Source organism: Meles meles, chromosome 20 (assembly GCF_922984935.1).
Source record: "Meles meles chromosome 20, mMelMel3.1 paternal haplotype, whole genome shotgun sequence".
Classification (NCBI taxonomy): Eukaryota; Metazoa; Chordata; class Mammalia; order Carnivora; family Mustelidae; genus Meles; species Meles meles.
Window position 1 is genome coordinate 58,289,015 of NC_060085.1, and position 20,019 is coordinate 58,309,033.

General features: G+C 42.0%; 1 protein-coding gene and 1 pseudogene across 1 annotated transcript in view; both read right to left on the minus strand.

Annotated features, from left to right (window-relative positions):
* Positions 1-20,019, minus strand: part of RAB7A (RAB7A, member RAS oncogene family) — a 72,175-nt gene that overhangs the window by 45,307 nt on the left and 6,849 nt on the right. The window lies entirely within an intron of this gene.
* On the minus strand, positions 2,597-3,033 carry LOC123932563 (annotated as a pseudogene).

Here is a 20,019-nt window from a genome sequence, read left to right on the forward strand (position 1 = left end):
GAAGTGGGAGACTTCAACTTTGTTTTGAGCTTTCAACAGTGTTTTCACTATTCAGAGTACCATGATTTTCTAGCTGAATTTTAGGATGCATTTTTCTATTTCTGCAAAAAACAGTCATTGAAATTTTATTGCACTGAATATGTAGATGGCTTTGGGTAGGTAGTATTGTCATCCTAACAAATTAAGTTTTCTAAGCCAAAAACGTGACACGTCTTTTTATATCTTCTTTAATTTTTTCCAGCAGTTTTATAGTTCTCAGTTTATAGGTCTTTCATACACTGAGTTAATTTTTTTAAACTCAGTAAAATTCCAGTAGAGTTAACATGCAGTGTTGTATTAGCTTCAGATGTACAATACAGTGACTCAACACCTCCATACATCACCAGGTGCTCATCCTAAGCGCACCCCTCAATCCCCATCACCAATTTCACCCATCACGCCACCTGCCTCCCTTCTGGTGACCATGAGTGTGTTCTCTAGAGTTAACCGTCTGTTTCTTGGTTTGTGTCTTTTTTTTTTTTTTTTTTTGCCTTTGCTTATTTGTTTTATTTCCTAGATTCCATATATGAGTGAAATCAGATAGTATTTGTCTTTCCTACCAAGCTAATTTCACCTTTTTTGATGCTATCGTAAGTGGAACTGTTTTCCTGGTTTCCTCTTCGGCTAGGTTTATTGTTAGTATACAGAAATGCAAGTGGTTTTTGCGTGTTCACTTTCTCTCCTGCAACTTTGCTGAATTCGTTTATTAGTGCTGTCACAGGTTTTTGTTTTCATTTTTTAGTATGAAATCTTTAGATATTCTACATATATAAGATCACGTCATCTGCATCTACTCTTTCCTTTCCCATTTGGATGTCTTTTCTCTCTTCTCCTTGCCAAACTGCTCTGGTTAGAACTTCCAGTACAGTTATGAATAGAAGTAGCAGCAGTGGGCATTCTTGCCTTGTCCCTGAACTAAATCAGAGGAAGCACTATCATATCAGTCTTTTACCACTATGATGTTCACTGGGTGCTTTTCATATGTGGCTTTTATCATGCTGAAGTAACAGTCTTCTATTCCTACTGTTTCAAGTCATGAAAGGCTGCTGAATTTCGTCAAAGGCTTTTTCTCGATCAGTTGACATGATCATGTGTTTTTCTTGTACCTTTCATTCTATAAATGTGTACTATACTGATCACTTTTTCGATGTGCAATCATCCTAGCATTCCAGAAACAAATCCCACTTGCTCGTGGTGTATAATCTTTTTAATAGACTGCTTAATTTGATTTGCTGGTATTTTATTCAAGACTCTCTAATCATTGTATTTATAAGGGCTACTGACCTGTAGTTTAATTTTTGTAGCATTTGCTCGGCCTTGGTTATCAGAGCAATGTTGGCTCATAGAATGATTTAGTTAAGTGTTCCTCCCCTCTTTGATTTCTGGGGAAAATGAGAGGGCCAGTTAGTTCTTTAAATGTTCGTTAGCATTCACTAGTGAAGACATCAGGTCCAGGGTTTTTCTTTGCCAGTAGATTTCAGGTTTCCGATTTGATCTCTTTACTTGACAACAAGTACAATTTTTATTGAGTTGGTTTTGGTAATTTGTGTTTCCAGGAACTTATTAATTTTATCCAGGTTATAAAAATCTTTTGTTGTTCAAGTGTTCACAGGACTCTTACTATCTTTTTTACCCCCTGTAGAATAGGTAGTAAATTTCCAATAAAGTTCATTTCTGATTTTAGAAATGGGAGTTTTTTTTTTTAGACAATCCAGCTGGGATTGTGCTCAGCCTGGGGTCTGATTGAGATTCTCTCCCTCTCCTCCCCTTCGCCCCCCCTGCCCCCTCTCAAATACATAAAATCTTAAAAGAGAGGTTTCTTTTTTCCCCAATGTTAGCATTTGTCGCAATGAATTCCTCCCTTAGCACTGCTTTACTGTGCCCCGTAAGTTCTAGTATATCGTGTTTTCATTTTATTTATCTCCAAGTATTTAAAAATTTCCCTTGTGATTTCATCTTTGGCCCACTCCACTGGTTCTTTAAGAGCGTGTTGTTTAACATCCGCAAATTTGTGAATTTTCCAGTTTTCCTCCTGTTACTGATTTCTAACTGCATTTCACTATGGTCAGAAAAGAAATTTGTATGATATCTATCTTGCTACCAAGACTTACACTGTGGCCTAACAGCAGGTGTGTCCTACAGAAGGTCCCATGTGCACTTGAGAAGAACGTATGTGTTGTTTCTGGGTGGGGTCCTGTGTGTGTCTCTCAGATCTGGTTGGGTTACTGTTATTCAAGTTCTCTATTTCCTCACTTCTGTTCTCTGGTTCTACCCACTCTTGAGTATAACTGTAAAATGATCTACTTCCATCAGTTCTGTCAATTTTTGCTTCATACAATTTTTTTCATTTTAACTGTTTTTAAAGATTTTATTTATTTGACAGAGAGAGAGAGAGCATAAGCAAGGGGAGCTGCAGAGGGAGCAGGAGAAGCAGCCCAATGTGGGGCTCAATCCCAGGCCTTGGGATCATGACCCCGGCCAGAGGTAGATGCTTAACAGACTCAGCTACCCAGGCAACCCTTAACAGTTTTTACTTAAAGCTGCATATAAGATTATTCTACTCCTGCGTCTTCTCAATTGTTTCTTCCTTATATATGCCCTTTTCCTTTCCTACTTGGCAAAATCTGGCTTTGTGCTCAAGGACTTTTTTGCGGTCTTCATCCAGTTTTAGTCTGGTGATAACCAGCTTGCTAGAGTGAACGCCCACACGGACAGTTGGGCCAACCGCCTTCTCTCGCTGTACTCGTTCAATGTAAAGGACATGCCTCTTCCTGCAAACCTGGGATAATTTGCCAATTTGCTGACCTTTGTAGTGTCTTCGCACAACCTGAACTTCATCATCCTTTCAGATGGGCAGGATCGAACCACTTACTTCCATTTCAGCTCTTTGGAAAGAGGGAAAGACATGATCTTCCTGCGAATGTGGGATGGTGCACTGAAATGCCGTTTACAGTTTTTGCTCTGGTCAGAAGTCACAAAGGGATTAAACTTCATGTTGGCCGAGGGCACTTTAGCGATGGCCACAAAAGGGAAGGGCTGCTTCATATAATTTGCTGACCTGTCATTACATGTGTAAATGTTCACCATTATTTTATCTTCTTGCTGTACTGAACCTTTTATGTCCTTTGTCCCTTGCAAATTTTTCTGATTTAAAATCTATCTTGACTCATCTCAGTACAGCCACCCCAGCTCTCTTTTGGTTACTATTTATGTAAATTCTCTTTTCCCACTCTTTCATATTCAAATTTTTTGTGTCTTTGGATCTAAACTGACTCTCTTGTAAATAAATAATTGGATCAGGTTTTTCTAGCCAATCTGCCAATCTGTCTTTTTGGAGTTTAATGCATTTATATTTATAGAAATTACTGTTAAGAAAGGACTTAATTCTGTCATTTTGGTGTCTGTGTTCTGTAAGCCTTACAGCTTTTTTGTTATTCTGCACCACTATCTTCTTTTGTGTTCAGCTGATTTTTTTTGGTAGTAAAACATTTTAAGTCCCTTCTCATTTCCTTCTGTGTGTACTCTACAGCTATTTTATTTCTCATTATCCATCAGCTTTACAGATGTTAATAATGTACCTTATTGTGTTGTATGTGACAAAACCCTTTCCTACAATACTGTGATACCAAAAGACATATCATCATTTTGAGACCAGAGTTTAATCAAAAGGAAATGAATATTTTAAGTGTAAACGCTGAAGTATTTAAAGCCAGAAATTACAGATTTCCAAACTAGAAAGGAAAAGCCCAGTGAAGCACAAGAGATTTTTAATTTTCAATAAAGTAAATATTACTCTCTAATAATCCATCTAAATAGAAAGCTTTTGGGAGTCCCTTGTGGAGGGCTGGGGAGGCATGGGCCTGGGTGGCTCAGTCAGTCTGACTCTTTCATGATCTCAGAGTTGTTAAGACTGAGCCCGGCACAGGGCTCCCTGCTCAGCAGGGAAGCTGCTTCTGATTCTCTCCCCCCACCCCCCCACCCCCGCCTCCCACTTTCTCTAAGAAATAAACAAATCTTAAAAAAAGAGCAAAAAGTCTTAAGACCAAAAAGTGAGAAAACCCTTGTAGATTATCCCCAGCATTACTAGTCCATTTCTTGCCCTCCACCACTGCAATGGAATTACAAACACTGGGCCTAGGTTTTTGGTCCTTAAAGCCCTGAAAGCTGGTTTTTGGTGACTTGATGGACTTTGGTACCTGACAGGTTGTTTTCTCCTTTTTTTCTTTCCATCTTGTTTTCTTTTTTCTTCATTCTCCATTCTTTTGTTTTTCCCATTTTTTTTCTATTTTCCTTTTTCTTTTTGGTTCTATTTTCTTATTTTTCTTCATTGTCTTTTCTCTTTTTAATTTTATTAGCATAATTAGTAAGCATAATTTTATTTTACACCATCAATATTAGTGCTGTTAGCACAGCTGGCACTGCCAGTTAGAATGGTTAGCAGACCACCATGCAGGAGGGCCTTGCAGCCATCTCTGGTAACCCATATCTACAATTATGAGCTCCAATTATGAGACCATTGGGTAGGGTAACTTTGCAATGGTGAAGTTGGCCCAGCACATCTTGACTGGGACAAAGGCTGTGAAGGAGCCTTTAAGGAGGGTCAGCAGAGAACCTGCTTTGTGACACTCCACTGAATGTAAAAACTGCAGACTTTGGCTTCAGCAATGAGTTCACCACTGGCCATAAGCAGAAAACCTATCATAAGAGCCTTCTTATACTACCCCAGAACCCTTCCTGTGCCAAAAGTACAATGATCTAAAGTAACCCTCTGTCCTACACTCCCCCCCTCATCCATTCTGGTCAATGTGTGAAACATGCTAATCATTCTGTCACCATGTCACTGGTGTCCCTGCCTTTTGTGGGAGAGGACTTATGAGAGCTATGAAAGCAGATCCTGAAGGGGCAATATCACATTCCAATATCCTTACCTCTTGAATGTGAAAACCTCAAGAAAACTATGACCCTCAACCCCAGCAACAGAGGAATGTTAGAAAATATTATGAGGGATCATGGATAAATACGGCCAGAAGGAGAAACTCAGATCTTACCTAAAGTGCCTCATGACAACAAGGACCCCCGGGGTGACCAAGGTCGTGATGAACATGGGCTATGGGTGGGATCCAGGACTCATGAACAGCACTGGAAGTACCAGAGTGTGATGGCCATCTCAGTGATGCCAAGAAACCCAAGGTGGAGGACCATCCCCATGATAGAAGTCCCTCCTCCCCTTCTGCTGATCCTAATAACTGCATTCTTCCCCCAACCTGGCAGGTTCAGCAGGTGTCTGACAAATGCAGTAAACAATATGTGCGGCAAGCCTGCTATTCCCACCTGGCTCTGCAAGGCAAAAAAAATCACCTGTGGAGGAGTATCAGAGCTCAGAGCAGAAGCCCATGGCACCTGCCAGTCCCGCACCTAGTCTGGAGTCAAGGACCACCCTCCCAGCTCAGCAGTGGTCCTCGGACCTCCTCCACCCCCAGCAGCAGGAGCACAGCACCAGAGGGAACCAACTGTCCTCAATGTGTGTCCATAAGAAGAAATCCTTTGCAAACCAGGCAGCCTGATGGCACGACCCAAACCTTTCCCTCTTGCCATAGCCAAGGCCAACGGAGACGGCTGACAGGCTCCTCTTTATTCTAAGACACTTCTGTTTTAGGCTGTCCAGCAAGAATCAGAAAAGCAAACAAAATACAGTGAAGACAACTTAATCTCTCATGGTGGATGGCCAAGGCAGAAATCAAATCAAAGGCCATGGGGAGGTCAACTTGCACTCCCTGAATTTTAGATGAAAAGAAAGAAGATGCTGAGCTCCAGCAAGCCTGACAATACAGTACAGATCAGCCAGAGACTCCGCACAAAACAGCTGCAGACGGGAGCAATGTAAGAAGTACAGGCTATGTGTGCGAGATGCTGGGAAGAGGACTTGGTTATTACTGATAAGGAAAGATTTACTTTTGCCACATACCATTTGTTTTCTGTATGTCTGTTTTCCCATTGTTCAATTCTTCATTTACTGATATTTTTTGTATTTAGTTGAATTTTTAATGTAATTTTTTCCAGGGGCTGCGCATCATTCCTTCTTCAACTGAAGGAGCAGCCATGATATGGACTGTTGCTGGGTGTCTCGGCGAAGTGAAAACTACTGGGGGGTCTTGCTCCTGCAGTTCGATGTTCCAGCCCAGGATGACACGTCCTGTCGGCTTACAGCTCACTGGCTAGAATGAGTCACACCATACAAGAAACTAAGGAGTGTGATTCTGTTGTGGAACCTGGAAAGCACACAGTTGGAAATATTTGGGAACTAGGATGAGATTTACAGTGCCTTGCTGTAGTAATAATAAATGTAATTTTTAAGATATTATTTATTTGAGAGAGAGAGAGAGAGATCATGCATGCACTCAAGTGGGGAGAGGGATACAGGAAGAGAGAGAAGCAGACTCCCTGCTGGGCAGGGAACCCAACACAGGTCTCCATCCCAGGACCCCAGGATCATGACCTGAACTGAAGGCAGGCACTACATGACTGAGCCACCCAGGTGTCCCATCCATGATTTCTGATGAGCAATCAAGTGTGAAAATCTTTAGAATTCCTTATATATGACAAGTTGATTCTCTTGCTTTCAAGTTGTTGCTTTGCAAATTCAAGTTACAACTTGACTGTAATGTGTCTTGGCGTAGATTTCTTGAGTTTATGCTCCTTGGAATTCATTAAGCTTCTTAGATGTGTAAATTCACTACATTCTGGAAGTTTTGGGCCATTCGATTTTCACAAATGTTTTGTTCCTCTCTAAATATTCTACCTCTGGAGCGCCTATGAAGTGTATTTGGCATGGATGATGATGTCCTGCAGATCTCTCAGGCTGTGTTCATCCTTCGTAATTCTTCTTTCTTTCTGTTCCTCAGGCTGAATAATTTTGATGGTCTTACCTTCAGCTTGCTAATCTTTTCTTCTGTCTGCTCACATCTGCTGCCAAACCCTTCTAATAAATTTCACTTTTGGGTTGCTTGGGTGGCTCAGTTGGCTGAGTGTCTGACTCTTGGTTTGGGCTCAGGTCACGAGCTCAGGTTTGTAAGACTGAGCCCTGCACTGGGCTCCCTGCTCAGCAGGGAGTCTGCCTGAGATTCTCTCTCCTTCTCTAAAATAAATGAATAAATCTTTGAAAAAATTTTCATTTCAGTTACTGAACTTTTTTTTCTGCTCCAGAATTTGTTCCCTTTTTATAATTTCTTTCTTGATGGTCTCATTGTGTGCAGACATTGTATATTCTCAATTGCCTTTAGTTCTTTGTCCATGATTTCCTCTGGCCAAGTAATTTATCACAGTGGATTTAAAGTCTTTTTTTTTTTTTAAACAAGAGTTATTTACTTATTTATTTTAGAGAGACAGAGAGAGCGCGCAAGGGCAAGCGGGGGACGGGGAGAGGGAGAGAGAAGCAGACTCCTTGCTGAGTATGGAGCCCAAAATGGGGCTCAATCCCACGACCCCAGGATAATGACCTGAGCCAAAATCAAGAGTTGGGACGGTCAGCTACACAGGCAACCCAACTTAATGCTTTAATTTTTAGTTCCAATGTCTAAGCTTCCTCTGAGATGGTTTCTGTCCAATTCCTTTTTTTCCTGTGAATGGGTCACATTTTCCTGTTTCTTCATATGCTTCGCTTTCTTTTCTTGTTGAGAAATGAACATTCTGAGTATTATAATGTGGTATCCTGGAAATCTCACTCCCCTGTTCCTCAGGGATTGCTGACTGTTGTTTGCTGAGAGCTGGAATTGTCCATTTGTTAGCACAGCACTCACTCAGGAAAGATCAGCAGTCTATCCCTTCATGAAGCAAATCTCCATCCAATCAGGTTCCACAGTTCCAAGACAGTTGATTCCAAAATACTCTTTCCAGGTCAATGGCTGACTTTGTAGAGGGACTGACCTCCAAAGCTTCCCACTCAGTTTATCTTGTGTGACATCACTGTAGTCTATAGTCTTTTAATTTAAGTATCAGTGAACTGGTCCAATTTTCACACCCTGACCAAACTTATTCAAGCCTCTGAATCACTGCTAATTTTCTCAGCAGAAAATGCATGCATATTTTTTGGACATAAGTATGATTTGTTTTCTAGTTTTAGTAAAGGATCAGGATGAGTCTTTCTTTCCTTAAATGTTACCACCTTTCTTGAGGTGCCTGGGTGGCTCAGTTGGTTAGGCACCTGCCTTAGGCTCGGGTCGTGGTCCCAGGGTCCTGGGATCATCGGGCTCCCTGCTCACTGGGGAGCCTGCTTTCCCTCTGCCTGCCACTTCCCCTGCTTGTGCTCTCTCTCTGGCATATAAATAAATAAAATCTTAAAAAAAAAATGTACTTTCTTTCTTTTTTTTAAAAATATTTTATTTATTTATTTGATAGACAGAGATTACAAGTAGTCAGAGAAGCAGGCAGGGAGAGAGGAGGAAGCAGGCTCCACGCTGAGCAGAGAGCCCGAAGTGGGGCTCAATCCCAGGACCCTGAGACCATGACCTGAGCTGAAGGCAGAGGCTTTAACCCACTGAGCCACCCAGGCGCCCCTGTACCATCTTTCTTAAATCTCCTGTGACCACAGAAGACCATCACAGGAAAAGAAATGATATGCGGCAGAAGACAAAGATCATCTAATAGCACAGATTGAAAATACCAAACTGGAGGCTCCTGGGTTTAAGTGCTGTTCAAAATACTAAAAGTAATATGTAGTATTAAGAGAGAGGTGGTTGACTGGGAGCATGACATAGAATTTACTTTAGGAGTCTTTTTATTCTGAGTACAACTGTCCAGTGCTCTGAAGGTAGAGCTGGAGTTAATACTTCTAACTCTGTGCTCAGAACACATTAGGGACTTGAGTATTTGCTAAAATATTTAGCTTCCTTTGTCTTAATAGAGGCATCTTTCTGGAAGCATACATAAGAAAGGATACAAAGGGGCGCCTGGGTGGCTCAGTGGGTTAAGCCGCTGCCTTCGGCTCAGGTCATGATCTCAGGGTCCTGGGATCGAGTCCCGCATCGGGCTCTCTGCTCAGCAGGGAGCCTGCTTCCCTCTCTCTCTCTCTCTGCCTGCCTCTCTACTTGTGATCTCTCTCTGTCAAATAAATAAATATTTTTTTAAAAAAAGAAAAAAAAGAAAAAAAAAAAAAAAAAGAAAGGATACAAAGAATGCTCCACACAGGTAAAGTACTTAGTTCTCACTCCAGAAATCTTCTCTCTCTAAAACACGGCTTTTTGGGGGGCACCTGGGTAGCTTAATCAGTTGGGCATCCAAATTCTTTTTATTTATTTATTTATTTACTTAACTGAGAGAGGGAAAGAAGAAGCAGGCTCCCCACTCATTAGGGAGCCCAATGCGGGGCTCAATCCCAGGACCCTGCAATCATGACCTGAACTGAAAGCAGACCCTTAACCAACTGAGCCACCCAGGTGCCCCGGGCATCTGACTCTTGATTTCCGCTCTCATGATCTTGGGCCATGCGTGGGGCTCCACACTCACCATAGAGTCTGTTTGTCTCTCTCCCTCTGCTCTTCTCCCTGCTCTCTCTCTCTCTCAAATAAAATCTTTAAAACAAGCCTTTTTTGAAGCAATAAATTTATATCAGCAGGATACGCTGGGAGTTACAATGTTTGGGAAATTAAGGTTCTAATGGTCAGCAATTTCCCCCAAACACAGCCAAAATACCTCAACAATTAATCTGTCAATGGCTGTGAATATGAACGAGTTTTCACTATGACATTATCATTGGTTAGGAGCAATAGGGAAGTTTGGAACTTCTATTCCGTTATCACCAGAAATGGATACAAATCAGGGTACCACACCATGCCAGCACTGCCCATGCATCTTTGGTTAGCAAGCAATCTTATTTTTTTGGAGCAGTTAGCTCTGTTTCCTCTTTCACCGTTGCTGCTGCGCTTGCAAGTACAAGATGCCTGCCCCCATCTGCACAAAACCTGTCAAATAGCTGTCCCTGCTTTTAGAGCCATGGTCACCATCTTAGACAAGGCTTGCACCGTATCCTACCTATGCTATTTTAGTTGTAAATCCTTTGAACTAGAATAATGTCCCTCATATTTTGTTATTTCCTTTCAAATATGTGAATATGGGGGCGCCTGGGTGGCTCAGTGGGTTAAAGCCTCTGCTTTCAGCTTGGGTCATGTTCCCAGGGTCCTGGGATCGAGCCCCGCATTAGGCTCTCTGCTCCGCAGGGAGCCTGCTTCCTCCCCTCTCTCTCTGTCTGCCTCTCTGTCTACTTGTGATCTCTATCAAATTAAAAAAATTTAGAAACACACAAATATGTAAATATGGACAGATTATCATGATGAAATGTGGTTAATATGAAAATGAGAGTACCACAAATCTGTCTGCCTTTGTTCACATCATAGTACTTCTACCTCGTCTCTTGAATAATAACATACCCAAAAAAAACAAAGGCTGCCACACTGAGTAGCAGTGTATACCACGCCAGCTTTCTTACTGTATTCAGCCCCAATCTTTCCTCCTCATTTTTGAGGCCTACCATCCTCTCAAATCTATCACCTCCAATCAATCACTGCCAAGAATCTAGATGCCCTACTTCTGGGTTCTGCCAAATTAACATACTAGGAAGATCATGAGCCCACTTCTCTCCTTTCCTTGATGCATCTCTCTCAGCCAAGAAAACCCAAGTGGTGAAAGAACTCTGCCCCTACTTCACAATATATATTCAAAACATAAACACACAAAGGCAGACTTACATATATGATGAGTGAATATTCTAAAATGCAGTTAGATTTTTTTAAAGTAGGGTAAAGAACAAGATATGCTCCCATTTGTGTTTATTAGGTTGAATCCTATGAAAATGTCATTTTTGTAGGTCAAAACCAAGCAACTTTATAGGGTTCAATGTCTCTACGGTAGGAGGGATTAAGGTAGAAAAATATTTGTTTTCAGTGTTTCATTCTGTACAACTGGATGTATGAAGTTTATTATTACCTCTTCACATCCAAAACCTGAACCCCTGTCCAGGAGCCTGCTATCACATCTTTCACACTACCTCGTCCCCTTCTGTGCGCGGCTCCTCATGTGTCAGTCAAAAAGAAAAATTCCTTCAGCACAGGAACTATCTTACTCCTCGGGCATTTCTCTAGCACAGCACCTGCTACAAAGCATCCTTCGAAGATGTCTGCACATCTGAATGACTACATTTCCACCTCCCCTGTCACTGGGGTAGAACCAGTTCTCTACCACAGCAGCGGGAAGCAGAAAGAACAACTCACTTCTCAGAATCTGACACACACGGTTTGATTTTCGCCTGTGAACAACAACACAGGTAAAGTTACTCATTAACTGTATACACCATTTGTCTAGGGCGAGCGTACATTATGAGGCTGACCAACATGAGCTCCTCACTCCCTTCCCACATCCCCTTCCCAAACTCACAAGGGAAATCTTGCTATTGCCACACCTCTCCAGTGGGCTAACAGAAGTCTGGCCACAAGTCTTCACAGAAACAGCACGCCTTTCTCTCCCCCAAGTAGATCATGGATGCTCTGTACCTCCAGATGACTTTACGGGCACACAGAACTGCAAGCCACAGAAGATAGCCACTTGGCAGGGGCAGGTGTCCAGTCACATGCAGACAGGATTTCATGTTGTTGTCATGCAGAAATGATTAGCTACAACTTTAGAAGATAAAAAGCAAGGGAAAAAAGGGAAGAACTGGCTGACCAAGTGCGCTTTCTTCCTATCTGAAACAATTGTTTCTCCCAATTCAAACTGCTAACATTTTTTCAACATCAACAGCCCTGAAAATAAAGACTGGCCCAATGGTCTACTTTTATCTGTAAAAAAATGAACTCCCTTCTTTTATTTTTATTTTATTTTTTAAAAATATTTTATTTATTTATTTGACAAAGAGAAATCACAAGTAGGCAGAGAGGCAGGGAGAGGAAGAGGGGGAAGCAGGCTCCCTGCTGAGCAGAGAGCCTGATGCGGGCCTCGATCCCAGGACCCTGAGACCATGACCTGAGCCGAAGGCAGAGGCTTTAACCCACTGAGCCACCCACGCGCCCAATTAACTCCCTTCTTATTTGTTACAATTAATTAATAAAAAGAAAAACTTTTTTTTAAACTCTGCCAACTCTGGGCACTGGTATGGAATCTGCTATTAAAACCCTCCACCAGAAGTGACAAAGAAATCTAATATGTCAAAGTTAAACAAGAAAAGTTGGTTAAAAAACCCATCCAGAGGAGCGCCTGGGTGGCTCAGTGGGTTAAAGCCTCTGCTTTTGGCTCAGGTCATGATCCCAGGGTTCTGGGATCGAGCCCCGCATCGGGCTCTCTGCTCCGTGGAGAGCCTGCTTCCTCCTTTCTCTCTGTCTCCCTGCCTACTTGTGATTTCTGTCTGTCAAATAAATAAATAAAATCTTTAAAAAAAAACAAAAAACCATCCAGAGTGCAGCTTATGAATTGTGTATGTTCAAATACTGCAAGAAATGACCAGAGATGGCAAAACATGAAATGCATAAAAACTTCATGAACATAAAACCCAATACTTGGTATCCAAAGTCTTTTTTCAATCTATCACCTAAGGCAACCAGTTGGGTTACAAGGACTGAAAGATATGTACCACTGCCCCACCAAACCCAAGGCTCCTTAGGGGTCAGAAACCTGTAGAGCTACTACCTTGCCCAAGGCTTGGGATATGGTGGTGCTCAAGAAAACCGACTGGATGAACAATTATACGTTATTTGTCCCACATACATAGGGGAGAGAACTGAGCTGCCTCCCTCTGCCAGAGCACCTTAGAGAAACTTTCTTCTCAATTTCTTGATGGAAGAAGCTGCCAGACAAACTGATTAAGGGCCCAGGACAAGGGGTAGAAAGAAAACCAATTTAATGAGAAGTAAACATATTCTGAGCCTAATGCTGACAGAGTTTTATGACAGATGGAAAACCGCTGAGCTTGTCAAAATGTATTATGAAGCAGAAGCAAGTAAGACAGTGGTACTACTGTCCCAGAGACATAGAGTGGATCAGAAGAATTAAAAAAAGATACATGTAGGTAGGTAATCAAGTGTGTGATAAAAAGATTTTAGTCAGTGAGAAAAGGATGACTTGTAAGGAATACTGCCACATATTTGGAAGATTCTGATGTCATATTGCATCATACATAATAATTCCAATGTGCTAAGTACTTGGGGGAAAACACCGTTTTTATTGCCCTTAGGACAGGGAAGGCCTAGTATAGTAACAGGAAACCCCCAAATCAAAACAAATCAACCACGTTGATTACAGGAAAGTTTCTTTACTACAAAACACACCATTAACCAAACCAAGCCATGAGAAACAAGCCTAGAATGTTTACAACATGAAAAAGGGTCAATATGCTTGCTATAAAAAAAGTTTAGGTTAAAACAAAAACCTGCCTCACTTGGGCTTTAGAGAAAACAGTCAATTCACAGAAGAAAAAAAATGGCTAATATTTTTTCAAAAGCTTAATCTATTCATCAATAAAATGGAAATGAGGTATTGTTTAAATTTTTCCCACTAGTTAAACTGGCAGCTATTAAGAAAATTGACAATTGGGGGAGCACCTGGGTGGCTCAGTGGGCTGAGCCTCTGCCTTCAGCTTGGGTCATGATCTCAGGGTCCTGGGATGGAGCCCCGTGTTGGGGGGTCTCTGCTCGGCAGGGAGCCTGCTCCCTACTCCCCGCCTGCCTGTCTGCCTACTTGTGATCTCTGTCAAATAAATAAATAGATAAAATCTTAAAAAAAAAAAAGAAAGAAAGAAAATTGACAGTTGGCAACTACATAAATTGAATTCTCAAGCTACAAATGTTAAGTAGTCAACCTTCTTGGAGGCAGTATGGTAATGAATGCCAAATTTTAAGTATGAATAACAACTACAAGGAAATGATCAAACAAGTGGATGAAGATAAATATTAACTGTCTTCTTAAAAAAAATTTATTTTTAAAGAATCTCTAGACACAATGTGGGGCTCTAACTCACAACCCTGAGATCAAGAGTCACAAGCTCTGTGGACTGAGCCAGCCAGGAACCCCTTAAATAATTTTCTAAAACAGAAAAGTTGAAAAGTAACTGAAACATTCATTTAGAAGATGGTTAAACTTGGTAAATGCAATATTACACAGCCATTAAAAAGAGTATGTACAGGGGGTGCCTGGGTGGTGCCGCTGGTTAAGCATCTGACTTCTGGTTTTGGCTCAGGTTGTGATCTTAGGGTCATTACACTGAGCCCTACGTGTGCTGTTCTCAGTGCAAAGTCTGCCTGAGATTCTCTCTCCTTCCTCTGCCCACCTCCCCACACACCTGTGCGTGCGTGCACACGCATACACACACACGCGCCCTCCAATAAATCAATCTTAAAAAAAAAAAACCACCACCAACAGTATGTACTGACAAAGAAAGGTGTGTAGTACATACAGAAAAGTTTTTAAAAAACAAGTTACAGAAGAGTGTGTACTGTGTCATCCCATTTAAATATGAACATGTAAGTCTGGAAGTACAGCCACCAAATTATCCAGAAGGGTGACAGAGAACTAGTCACTTGCTTCTGTAATCTAGAAACAAGTTCATTTTAGGAAAAATCTAACCACCTAGGGATTTCTGGGTGGCTCAGTCAGTTAAGCATCTGCCTTCAGCTCAGGTCATGATCCCAGGGTCCTGGGATTGAGCCCTACATTGGGTTTCCCACCTGTCAATCCCCCTGCTTGTGCCTGTGCTCACAGTCTCTCTCTCTGACAAATAAATTTTTAAAAGTATATTAAAAAAATCTAAAAAAAAAAAAAAAATCTAACCACCTACAGTGAGGTTACTTTTGCCCCTAATAAAGAGGTCAACGAGCGGGACTCCATGTGGGTGACAGTTTTTGAAATGGCTTAAAGGGTGCTCAAACTTTGGTGCCATCTTGCCAGCTGGGATATTGCAAAGCCACTGCAGTATGATCAAGAAATAGGAAAGGATCTTAGAAGATTTTTTTTTTTTTTAATTTGACAGAGAGAGATCACAAGTAGGCAGAGAGGCAAGCAGAGAGAGAGGAGGAAGCAGGCTCCCTGCGGAGCAGAGAGCCCGATGCGGGGCTCGATCCCAGGACCCTGAGATCATGACCTGAGCCGAAGGCAGCGGCTTAATCCACTGAGCCACCCAGGCGCCCCAAGAAATAGGAAAGGATCTTGAGGATAGTCAATGTACTACTCTGATCTTTAAGAAGTGCAAATGGAAACTTAGTAACTTACCGAAAGAGCCATACTGCGGCCCTGCTTAAGGAAGTCTCCAAAACCCTACAGCTTCTGGCCTACTGATTTCAAACAAATAATGTGAAGAATTTACAGGTATTTCTTTTTTTCAGCCAGAGAACACAACAGATGCATATACACACATACACACACACCCCCAAAAGCCACTTGGAGAATATATTTTCATTCTTTCTTTCAAATGATTAAGGAAAACAGATAAATTAGTTTAGTATTTATGCTGAAGCCCCTCTCCTAGGGTAGGGAAGACATCATATATAAAATGTGTATAAGATACATATATGAAATTCAAGGCACAGGCATTCAGTGAAAACTGAGTAAAGTATGGGCTGAAGTGGCCAAAAAAAGCTTTAAAAATGGAGCTGGCGGTACCTGAGCCAGGCAGGCTGCCAAAAGACAACACAGAAATGAAGTGGCAGGAACCAAGCTGAAGGAAATGGGGGAACAAAGTGTGGTATGGAACAGGTAAGTAAACAACTTCGGGTTAAGTAAAACAATACAGGGTGTGCATCACAGAAAGGACAAAACCAGGAAGACAAGCCAGAGGCGGTATGTGGAGGGACATAACCAAGGGCAATGGAAAACCAAGGGTTCTGCAGGCAGGGAAGGTAAAGGACCTAAGGAGTATTTTTAAGACTATCTGATAGCACCTTACAAGGAGGACTGCAAGGGTGGGGTTGGAAATGGGTGGTGGGGGTGAGAAATCAGTAAATCTATAGGTTTGTAGGTTTCCAACATCGTAAATGCAGAAGGCAAGGGACCTCTCAGACTCAATTGTTTCTTTCACACCTACTTCTGCAAAGGGTATTTTGGAGGCACTTAAATTGAGATTATCACACATCATTTAAAAGAAACATGTCCTAGGATGGAAAGGTCATCTGTGACTAAGGCAACTTTTGTATCCTTTTCTGCATTTAAACTGCCAGCTGATGGGAACAACAATCTGCAAATGAGCCACCGGGTTCTCCAAGAGCTATTACTACAGCAAGTCACTGTAAAACTCATCCTAGTTCCCAAATATTTCCAACTGTGTGCTTTTCAGATCTACAACAGAATCACACTCCTTAGTTTCTTGTATGGTGTGACTCATTCTAGCCAGTGAGCTGTAAGCCGACGTGACGTGTCATCCTGGGCTGGAACATCGAACTGCAGGAGCAAGACCCCCCAGTAGTTTTCACTTCGCCGAGACACCCAGCAACAGTCCATATCGTGGCTGCTCCTTCAGTTGAAGAAGGAATGACGCACAGCCCCTGGAACACTCACACTGCACACACTGGGTGTGTGCAGAAAATAAAGCTATGCTGCTTTCAACCATTTTGAGGTTATTTGTTGCTGCAGAGTAACCTTGCGTATTCAGTCTCATACTGCTGGAAAACTGACTGCCTGAAAACTTGTATTTCAAAAAGAAATAGAATAATCAAAGCATCTTTTTTATTTTTTAAAAGATTTTGAGAGAGATAGCAAGAGAGAGCACAAAGAGGGGGTGGGGCTAAAAGAGGGAAGCAGGCTCCCCACTGAGCAGGGAGCCCACTGTGGGGCTTGATCCCAGGACCCTGGGATCATGACCTGAGCTGAAGGCAGACGCTTAACCAACTGAGCCACCCAGGCGCCCCAGACCATCCTTGTTCACGAAAAAAATAAATAAATAAAACCTCTTAAATAAAACTGAACAATAAAATTTACATAGGCTGATCTTCCAGATGTGATGTTATTTTTCTCACCACTATTAGGGTTAAAGAAACATCTGACAACTTGGAATATGGAGCACCAGTTCCAATCCCACTACTGGCCTCCATGATACTGAGCACTTCCTTTTGGGTCATTTCCTCATCTGGAAAGAGACAGTCACAACTCATATGCTGCTTCGATTGAACTCTGAAGTGAAGCTTAAACAAGGTAACAGCTGATCTCCCTAAGAGACAGATTATATATAGGCTCTGTTCCATGTATCAGTCATGTGGGGTGGAAGGAAAAAAAAAAAAAAAAAAAGAAACAACTAAGGCAACTTTTACAAAGAAGCAAGTTCCTGGGAAAGCAATTCCTGTTGAGAACTTTGTAGTCCAGCCCAATAGACACATGACTGTGACGTGCCCCAATGCTCTCAATCTTTCTAAAGGCAGGTACCAAAGCAAGAGCAGAGTCTTTAGCCAGGGATCTGGATGATGGTTTCTCTTTCTTTCTTTCTTTCCTTTTTTTTTTTTTTTTTTTTGGGTAAAACAGACTGGAAAGCAGATAGCTAGTATAACAGTTACACAGAACTATTCTCAACAGCTCAAAGTTTTGTTGTTTTTTTAAAGATTTTATTTATTTATTTGACAGAAATCACAAGCAGGCAGAGAGGCAGGCGGGGTGGGGGGGGGGGAGCAGGCTCCCCGCTGAGCAAAGAGCTCAGGAAAGAGCAAAGATCCCAGGACCCTGGGATCATGACCCCAGCTGAGGACAGAGGCTTTAACCCACTGAGCCACCCAGGAGCACCCAGGGGCCCCATCAACAGCTCAAAGTTTTTGCTAGCAACCCTAACTTATCTCCAGCATTTACCTAGTAAAATAAATTGTCCATAAAGCAAGAGGAACCCACAATGGGTTGGCTGGCTCAAGAGGAAAACCAAACTGTTCTTTCTTCATCCCATCCCTCCCAAGCCAACTATTAACTTGTGTTAAAGACACTTCTGAGGAAGCACCTCTTTGAAGCCTTAAACACATTTGTATTTGAGACCTACCTAGCCCCGCTAATCTCTCAAAATGTATTTCTCTAGGTAAATTATAACATCAAAGTCATTCCTTATTCTTTTTTTTTAAGATTTTATTTATTTATTTGACAGAGAGAGATCATAAGCAGGCAGAGAGGCAAGCAGAAGAGGGAGGAGGAAGCAGGCTCCTGCCGAGCAGAGATCCTGACGCTGGACTCGATCCCAGGACCCTGAGATCATGACCCAAGCTGAAGGCAGAGGCTTAACCCACTGAGCCACCCAAGCACCCCCATTCCTTATTCTTAACTGGGGTACCACCCGCCTTACTCAACAGGGGTCATAAGGTTCAAGTGAAAGGATAATGTCCTATCCTAACATTATGGGGTGAAGGCTCACTTCGTTAAACATAAACTCTTCAAGAAGGCACTGGAGTGCCTCCCCTCCCCCACTCCATCTGGCCCCCACACATATAGTCATTCCCAATTTGGAGATATTGCAGCTTCTCCATCTGCCTTAGCACTTCCCTACCTCCATTCATTTGCTTATGCCATTCCCTCCAACTATAATGGGTTTCCCAAGTCTCCTCTCCATACGGAAACTCCACTCCTCACCCGCCTAACCCCAGCCCTTTGAACACCTCTAGCATTTTCTTTAAGCTATTTTTACGGCTCTCATCTGCCTTGTTTTTACAATTATTCCTAAACCTCCAGTGATCTTTATTTTATACTCCCCACAGCTGCCAGCAGTGTTTTCTTATACTAGACAATATAAACCTGTCAAATGAATACAGAACACAGTTTAGCATTCAGGAAAGCTCTACATATTAATCACTGGCCCAGAAGCATAACATACATGCTACAAACAGTAACTTACTGTGCAAAGTTAGAACTGGTGGAAAAAAAATTAAGTTTACTGAGTAATATTTCAAGCTCCATCTCAGAATGATTCATCCCTGCCCCCCCCCCAGGAGTTTAGAGAGGGGGAAGGGTAAAATCATGTAATATTATTCTCACCAAACACAGGTCTATAGCATATGTACAAAAAAGCTCAAGATCACTAAGCCAGAAAGCTGTTGGTCAAACACCAATATCTAAATGGACAGTCAGAACATGCAAACAGGCCTATTTCTAACATGTGTATGAAGGAATCCAGTATTTTAAGAACTCAAATGTCAGAGCAAAGAGTCTGAATGAAAGTAACATTTATTATGGCTAGATTTATATCCCACAGATGATACTTTTGGGCCAATTCCACCACCAGGAATGGATCCAGATTATAAATGCGAAAACTAATCCACAAGGGCAACTATGGAGGACTAACTACTCACTGGACTGAAACCATTCTGCTTTTCTAACCCTGTGGGGTTTACAAGACATTTACAAGAGGCTGTCTCAAACTGTAACATACTCGGCTGTAGAAACACCTTCTCTACTCCCTCAAGGACTGCCTACATTGGTAACTGAATGGGGCCATTAAAAAAAAAAAATGGGTTCCTACCAGAGGGGCAAAAAAATGAAAAAGAAGACAAGTGTTAGCAAAGACGTGGAGTATGTGGAACTCTCAAATGCTGCTACTGGGAGCAAAAGCGGCTGCAACAACTGCACAACCAACAGTATCTGCCAGGGTGTAACAGACACCGGGATGGGATGAAGTGAATCCCCGCCAAACTCATACACTGAAGTCTAAGCCCCATCACTTCAACATGTGACCACCTTTGGAGACAGGGCCTTGAAAGACGGGACTGAGGTTAAACGTGGTCATGAAAGTGAGCCCTAATCAAGTATGACTGATGTCCTTCTAAGAAGAGACTAGGACACAGATGGGTACAGAGGAAAGAACATGGGAGGACATCAAAAGACACCTATCTACAAGCTAAGAAAAGAAGTCTCAAAACAAATCAACCTGACCAACACTTTGAATTTGAGCTTCCAGCTTCCAGAAATATGGGAAAATAAATTTATTTTGGGTAAGTCACTCAGTCTGTGGTATTTGTTGCAGCAGCCCCAGCAAAAGAATACAGATACATACTC